Genomic DNA, 8,540 nt, shown 5'->3' with positions numbered 1-8,540 from the left:
AGAAAGGTTTATGAGGCAGAGGAGGTTGATTATGCTTATGATTCCTTCCTGCAAACTTTTCTGATGTTATATGACAGATGCTGTCCAATTCAGCAAAGCAGAAAACGAGCAAATCGCTCAGATAAACCTTGGCTTACAAAGGGTTTGTTGAACGCCTGTAAAAAGAAGAACTTCTTATATAAAGAGTTTATCAAGAATAGAAATAAGGAGAAAGAAATGAAGTATAAAAGATATAAAAATAAATTAACTGATATTATGCGAAATTGTAAAAAGGATTATTATTGTAAACTACTAGATAAAAATAAAAATAATATAAAGGAGACATGGAAGATCTTAAATTCAATTATAAGAAATCAATCGACCAGCTCTGGATTGCCAGAAGAAATTCTAGATAATGATAAGATTATTAATGACAAAAAGGAGATGGTAGAAGGCTTCAATAAATTCTTTGTAAATGTGGGCCCTAAACTAGAAGAGCAGATAAACCTTCCGCAAGGGGGGGGTGTAGCGCATTATTTGGGCAAGAGGAACCCAGATACTATCTTTCTGAAGGACACCGATAAAAATGAAATTATTGCCATAGTTAATAAATTTAAAAAAAAAACATCAAGAGACTGGAATGGTATTGATATGACAATAGTAAAAGAAGTTATTATTAATATAGCAGATCCCCTAGCACATATTTGTAATGTTTCACTTCAAGCGGGCTTCTTTCCAACCAAAATGAAAACTGCTAAGGTAATTCCGATTTTCAAAGAAGGTGAAAAAAACCTTTACAATAACTACAGACCAGTCTCCCTGCTTTCCCAGTTTTCCAAAATTTTGGAAAAAATATTTGCTACAAGGATGGACAGTTTCATAGATAAACATGGATTACTCACAGATAGTCAATATGGTTTTAGGCCAAACCGATCAACATCATTGGCACTCATGGACTTGGTAGAAGAAATGACAAGCACAATAGATAACAAAAAGATGGCAATAGGGGTCTTCATAGATCTGAAGAAGGCATTTGACACAATAAACCATGATATACTGCTACACAAACTGGAAAGCTATGGGATCAGAGGGGTTGGACTAAATTGGGTACAAAGTTACATAGGACAAAGAAAACAGTTTGTACAGATAGGGGATAAGAAGTCCACCTTAAGAAATATTACCTGTGGTGTGCCGCAAGGATCAATACTGGGTCCAAAACTATTTATTATTTATATAAATGACATAAGTAATGCATCCAGGATCCTGAAAAATGTTATTTTTGCAGATGACACAAATGTATTCTGTGAAGGAGGGAACCTCGAACAGTTGTTGGAGGCGGTCTCGACTGAGTTAACCAAGTTGAAATTGTGGTTTGATATAAATAGATTATCACTTAATGTAAAGAAAACCAAATTTATGGTCTTTGGTAAAAGTAACACACAAGCAAACACACACATTGAACTAAAGATCGATAATATAAAAATCGAAAGGGTGTTTGAATACTCCTTTCTAGGTGTAATGATAGACCACAAGCTCAGCTGGAGGCCACAGGTCACTCGTGTACACTCAAAATTGGCACGATGTGTAGGGATACTAGTCAGAGTCAGACATATATTGAATATACAATCACTGCATACACTGTACTGTACACTGTTTGCCCCCTATTTGAGTTACTGTGTGGAAGTGTGGGGTAATACCTACAAAAGCACCCTACAGGCAATATGCACAATTAAAAAAAAAGCAATACGGATAGTTAATAAGGTGGGGTACTATGAACACACAAACACATTATTTCTGAAATTAAATATATTAAAATTTATGGACTTAAAAGATTTTAAAACGTTACAGATTGTATTTAAAGCAACAAACAGCCTACTCTCAGGAAACCTTCAAAGTTTGTTTAGCGACAGACTAGGAGACTATAATTTAAGAGGGAGACTGAAACTGAGGCAACCAAAGGTGCACTCTACACTCAAAAGCAGGTGCATATCGGTCTGTGGGGTGAAGTTGTGGAACAACTTACCAGATAAGATCAGAGATTGTAAACATATTGCACAGTTCAAAAAACATCTTAAATTATACACATTAGCCAAATATGAGATCTGTGAAAATATTCAGTGACGGAAATTTAAATTGTTTTTATTTGTGAGTGTGAGTATGCGTGCGTGTGTGAGGGTGAGAGAGTGTGTGTGAGAGAGTGTGTGTATGTATGTATGTATGATATTAATCTCCAAATATATACAAATTGAGAATATGGATAAGATAGGGGTGGGTATCTATAAGCTTTTGCTTCTCTCTACTCCTTTTCTTGAACAAAAGGTGACTTTTCTAATTTTGTGGTCTATGTCTATGTTGATTTTTAAATAAATTTAAATATTTTTTTTTTTTTTAAATGTCTACATGTTCAAGAAATAAAATGCTTCAAATCAAATCAAATCAAAACACAGACAGACGAAATGACAAAATAAGGAAAATAACAATTTGACAAAAATAACAAATGATCCAAACAAATAATAAGCACGGCCTGTCTCTCGTAGACAGTTGAAATAGGATTTGACACAGTTAAGAGGCCCACAGCGAAGCAGGCAAAATGAATAATGTGGGGAGGCCGAGGACAAAGCCAACCCTGACAAGGTGAATTTAGTCAAAGCAAAACAGCAGTGGTCTTTGGCAGGTTAGCTGGTGTAGTGCTGCTGCTCAATGATCCTTTGCCCTGCAATACAAACAGACATGAAAACCTTACCATAGCTGGAGGAGGGAGCTAAAGCCAACGTGCTACATACCAGGCCGTTTCGGACAATCTGCGTGGGTCGGAGGGATCGACGCTACCACGAGAGTTACCAGCGATGGACATTGACTGCATGAAGTAGAGAGCAGCATGCAGCCATACCACAGTGAGCTTCTATGACACAAAAGGCGCTTATATAAGCACTGGATGTACAACGTGGGAGTGAATTCAGCTTCTGCGGACAGTCACCACACGGAACGGCGTGAAAAACGCCAGGATGTGTTGTAACCCCAGCCTCTGGCAAATGAACGGCAGGCAGGTGCTCAGAGGCCGCCTTTATACGGTATTGTCACGCAGTGATTGGCTGTGATCCAGACCCAGCTGAAAGTTTACAGCACCAATCACTGCATACTGCCACAATCGCTTATTGTTTGTCTACTACTGTTGTCTACGGTGCAGTAAACTGTCCAAGAAGGGACCTCATCGGGAAACGAGTCAAAATAGTAATACTCCCGTGTACCAATTTAACGTTAGTAACTTCACTGCACTTAACATACCACGTCTAACGTCTGGCTACCTAACGCACGTGAACGGTTATTAATTACCATGACCGTCTGATGCGCGTGCACTGAACGCACCGCATTACGGGAGTCCCGAAGGTCATTGCATGAAGATGAAATGTAATGTTCGGTTCAGCTGACCGGGGAATAATTTTACTACAACCGTATGATGGCGGAGCTCTCGGCCACAGACAGAGGGTTATTTTTTCAGGATCAGGAATCAGGAAACGTTTATTGCCATAATATGTTGGACATACAGAAATTGTCTTGGTGGTTGGTGCATGACGGAAGACAGTACAATAATGACAACATAGTGCAGCAATAAGATAAAAATAAAGTAAAAATAAATAAAATATATGCTATGGGTTAGTACGCTAAAGCTAGGGCTATGGGTTAGTAAGTAAGAGGAGATAAGATCAAATTAGAAATAATAATAAAGATAAAGTGCACCAGCTAGACCAAGTGACAAGTCAAAGTGACAAAGTGAATGAGTGAATGAACATGGGAGTGAGAGTCAGTCTGGGGGGGCCCCGGGCTCTGTTGATGAGCCCGACTGCCGAAGGGAAGAAACTGTTCGGGTGGCGGGAGGTCTTAGTCCTGATGGACCTCAGCCTCCTGCCGGAGACCTGGATGTGAACAGGTCCTGAAGAGACGGCAGATTGAAGCCGATCACCCTCTCTGCAGAGCGGATGACACGCTGCAGCCTGCCCTTGTCCTTGGCCGTTGCTGCAGCGTACCACACGGTAATGGAGGAGCAGAGGATAGACTCGATGATGGCCGTGTAGAAGTGCACCATCATCGTCTGTGGCAGGTTGAATTCAAGTGGGAGCTGATGTTCAGCTCCCACTTGAGGTCCTGGGTGATGATGGAGCCCAGGAAACGGAAGGAGTCCACAGTGGTGACGGGGGAGTCACACAAGGTGAGGGGGGATGGTGGGGCTGCGTTCTTCCTGAAGTCCACGACCATCTCCACTGTCTTCAGGGCATTAAGCTCCAGGTTGTTCTCGCTGTACCACGTCACCAGGTGGTCAGACTCCCACCTGTAGGCGGACTCGTCCCCACCAGAGATCAGTCCAATGAGAGTGGTGTCATCAGCAAACTTCAGGAGCTTGACAGAGTGGTGACTGGAGGTGCAGTTGTTGTTGTACAAGGAGAAGAGCAGAGGGGAAGAACGCAGCCTTGGGGAGAACCGGTGCTGATGGACGCAGAGATGTGTTTCCCCAGCTTCACATGCTGCTTCCTGGACAAGAAGTCAGTGATCCACTTGCAGGTAGAGTCGGGCACGTGCAGCTGAGAGAGTTTGTCCTGCAGCAGAGACGGGATGATGGTGTTGAAGGCAGAGCTGAAGTCCACAAACAGGATCCTGGCATAGGTTCCTGGGGAGTCCAGATGCTGGAGGACGAAGTGGAGGGCCATGTTGACAGCATCGTCTACAGACCTGTTGGCTCTGTAGGCGAACTGCAGGGGGTCCAGGAGGGGGTCGGTGAGGGACTTTAGGTGGGACAGGACTAGCCGTTCAAAGGACTTCATGACTAAAGAGGTCAGTGCGACGGTCCTGTAGTGATTCAGTCCTGTGACCCCGGGCTTCTTGGGGACAGGGATGATGGTGAAGGCCTTGAAGCAGGCTGGGACGTGGCATGTCACCAAGTAGGTGTTGAAGATGGCGGTGAACACAGGAGACAGCTGGTCAGCACAATGCTTCAGGGTGTGGGTCGAGACTGAGTCCGGACCGGCTGCTAACCGGGGGTTTTGTCTTTTGAAGAGCCGATTGACGTCACTCTCCAAGACAGAGAGGGGCGGTGGGGGAGGGGAGAGTAATCCAAAGGTGTGAGCACCTGATGGGTCGGGGGAGGTGGTGGTGTTGTGGGGGATGGAGTCAGGACATTGTCTTTCAAATCTGCAGTAGAACTAGTTTTTTGAGTTCCGCTGTGAACCAGGGTTTGTCGTTGTTATAACTCACCCTGGTGCATGATGGTACACAGCTGTCCTCACAGAAGCTGATGTAGGAAGTTACAGCCTCTGTGAAATCTTGATCTTCCATTAAACCGATGGCTAGTTAGCTTTAAAGGTGTGGGTTAGCACGGGTTATTTGCAGCTTGACTGATTGATTTTGTTGTTTCTTTTGTAGCTTTGTAGAACAAATGTAAATGTTCTACAAGTGTTGGCCAGCAACTTCAGGAATATCTGCAAGAAAATTATTGTCTAATGTGTTTCCTCTGTTCATCTTGTGGTATAAGTTACTTATCTTCCAATTGTTGCTGCTATACTCTTTTTTCATGCAGGATCGTGGCCCTTTAGTATCTAGTGTCTTCCTTTACTCACTCTGAAGATGCATCTTCTCTTACTTGATCTCTACTATTATCTAAATCTATCACAGTAGCAGTGTCTCTTCAATGCTCAGATTGGTGGTTTTTGTGGAGCCTTGCTTTTCTATTCAAATTTAATGTGTTCTACCATAGAAATGCAATTGGACATGCAATTGTGGTTTAATGCTGCTATTGTTTTTAGGACTGTCGGGACATGTCGCACACCTTCATGGGGATCCTGACAGTGATTGCCGATGACAGTGCCGCCTCTCCTCACTCACTGCACTTTGAATCCACAACTACTGCGATCATTTTGGAAGGATCACTGGTGATAAATTAACTTCAAAATCTGCCACATCCCATGTGCTTACTACTCTCAGCCACTGAGGAACACCTTTGGGTTTGTTCAAATAGTACTTCTGTCACTTGGACCAAAATCCCTCAAACCCAAACTACAATCACTCAAAAGCCTACTAATGCAGTGAGGGTCTTGATGTGCATGGTCTGTGACATGCTGCGTTAGACCCAAGAACTTTACCCTTACTCTTTACTATGACATTTTTTTGACTATTGCATTTGTTTATCTGTTTGTTACACACCATAGTCCAAATTTTTCATGATGCAATACATGTTTTTTTCATATTGTGCGTAAGACATGTTTTTTTCTTATAGTAATTGTATAACTTGATTGGAAAAAAGTTTAGTTCATTCCAATATTTGAAAAGACCAAATTTTAAAAAAAGTAAGTATTTACAAGTATCCTTCAAATGCATTAAGAGAACTAAAAGGAGAGGCCGAGAAATCTGTTTATTTCGTTGTAATGTCAAAATATTTTAAAATGTCCACCTTTCAAAACATTTCCAGCATTTTTAATCATGTTTGAAATTAAGAAATTGTGTGAGGATAAAACTTTCTCAGAAATAAACTTTGTCTTCCATTATAACTGTTCTCTATCTTTGTTTCTAGTTTAGCTTACTTCCACATTTTAAGGCATCAGTTTCTTGATTATTTCTTAGTAAAGGGAATGGTTTGATTAGTACTGCTTACTTAATGTAACTCAGATCTTTAAGTTGTCTGAACTGACTATTGTCAACATAATTGATCATTTTAAGTAAACTATATAATGTTTACTCCAGTTACATGAGTTGCCTGAACTCAGTTATTTTCACTATTAACAATTTAAAATTAATGAGCGACTTAGATATTTTGAGGCAATCTGTTTCCTAACTTTTATCAAGTAAACTTATTATATTTTACAGTGCAGTACTAAGCAGTGGTTGGCCAATAGAGGGCAATGAGGCACCGCCCCACCTAGACCGCCCCTCGTTGAGCCTAAAGAAAAGAATATTATCAAATTATAAAAAGTCAATATTTGTGTTTGTGAAATATGGAATGCACTCAGTAATGTTTTGAAAGAAAAATATCTGAGCCAGATGTATATATATAAGTTTTAGCTCGAGATTGCCCGCAGAAGGCGGGTCTAAGAAGCACTACCAACATAGCATTTTGGTAGCTGCTAGGCTACTTCCATCTCAACATCTACCTGACACGACGGGGTGGTGGAACTCAGACTCAAAGCAGACTCGCAAACAAAAAGTACTTTTATTGAAGTTCAATACGAAAATCAAAGGTGCCTAGGGGCAAACCGCAGACCAGGACCTGGAAAAGACATTCAGTGAATCGACAAGAGACAATGGTTTAAATACACTGGGAAGGTGCAGGTGATTGGACACAGAAGTCTAAACAGGAAGGTAGGAAACTAAACAATATAAAACAGGAAACAAACCCGCACCGTGACAGTACTCTGCAGAGGACCACCAATGTATTCTGAAAAAAGACAGTGGTTTGAAAACATCCTGACTAAATGTTGGGAGATTGTTGGTGCATTAAGCAGCAGGGTTGTAAATTTGAATGACACGGTAGTGCAAATATGGCATAATTGAAGTGCAGAAGGTTCAGTGGCTGGAAGCTCATGTGTCAGTGGAAAAGGTGTGGGGGGGCTGGGGGCTATCAATGTGGTGCAGAGTTCAGCAGGGTGACAGGGAAGAAGCTGTTCCTGAACCTGCTGATCTGGGAACAGAGTGCCCTGTAGCGCCTCCCAGAGTGGAGGAGGGCAAACAGTCTATGGCTGGAGAGAGAGTTGTCCTTCACAATGCCGCGCGCCCTCCATAGACATCTTTTGTGCTGGACAGTCTCAAAGGTGAGGGGGAGGAAGCAATGATGCGTTGGGCAGTTCTCACCACCCTCTGGAGAGATTTCCGGTCTGCAGCAGAGCAACTTCCGTACCACACCATGATACAGTTGGTGAGGATGCTCTCGATGGTGCAGCGGTAGAAGTTCACCAGGATCTGAGGGGAAAGATGAGCCTTCTTCAGTCTCCTCAGGAAGAAGAGGAGCTGGTGAGCCTTCTTGACCAGGGTTGAGGGTCCAAGAGAGGTCCTCGGAGATGTGGACTCCAAGGAACTTGAAGCTAGCAACACGCTCAACCTCCGTCCGGTGGATGGATATGGGGGAGTGTGTGTAGGGTTGCAAAAGGGTGGAAAAGGTGCAAAAGTTTTCACAGAAATTTTGGCACAGGAATTTGGGGAATAAAAAAAAAGCATATAACAGGGAACTTAAATGTAGTTGAGAACAAAACTATGCACACCTAGTTCAGCTGGACCCTGGATGCAGCTGGTTGGGAACATTGTCTGCCAGAAACATAAATGTAAACATAAAATGTTCTGTTGTTTTTAACGTTTTTGTCATTACCTAGCATATTGCATATTACGTGGTAATCTGAAGACATGTTCATTTTAATACCAAGTTTATTTGTACACAGTAGACTAACTTTACAGCAGTGAGAGTAGGATGTATATATGTCCACACAAGTATTGCTTGGGTTGTTACCAACATCTGGTGAAAATTTCATGTCAATAGCTCCTTTGGAAATATATTTACTGAGAAAAATGGTGATGTGTTCAATATT

The sequence above is a fragment of the Pungitius pungitius genome, chromosome 10, assembly GCF_949316345.1.
Source record: "Pungitius pungitius chromosome 10, fPunPun2.1, whole genome shotgun sequence".
Taxonomy (NCBI): Eukaryota; Metazoa; Chordata; class Actinopteri; order Perciformes; family Gasterosteidae; genus Pungitius; species Pungitius pungitius.
Note: the sequence above shows the minus strand (reverse complement) of the source record.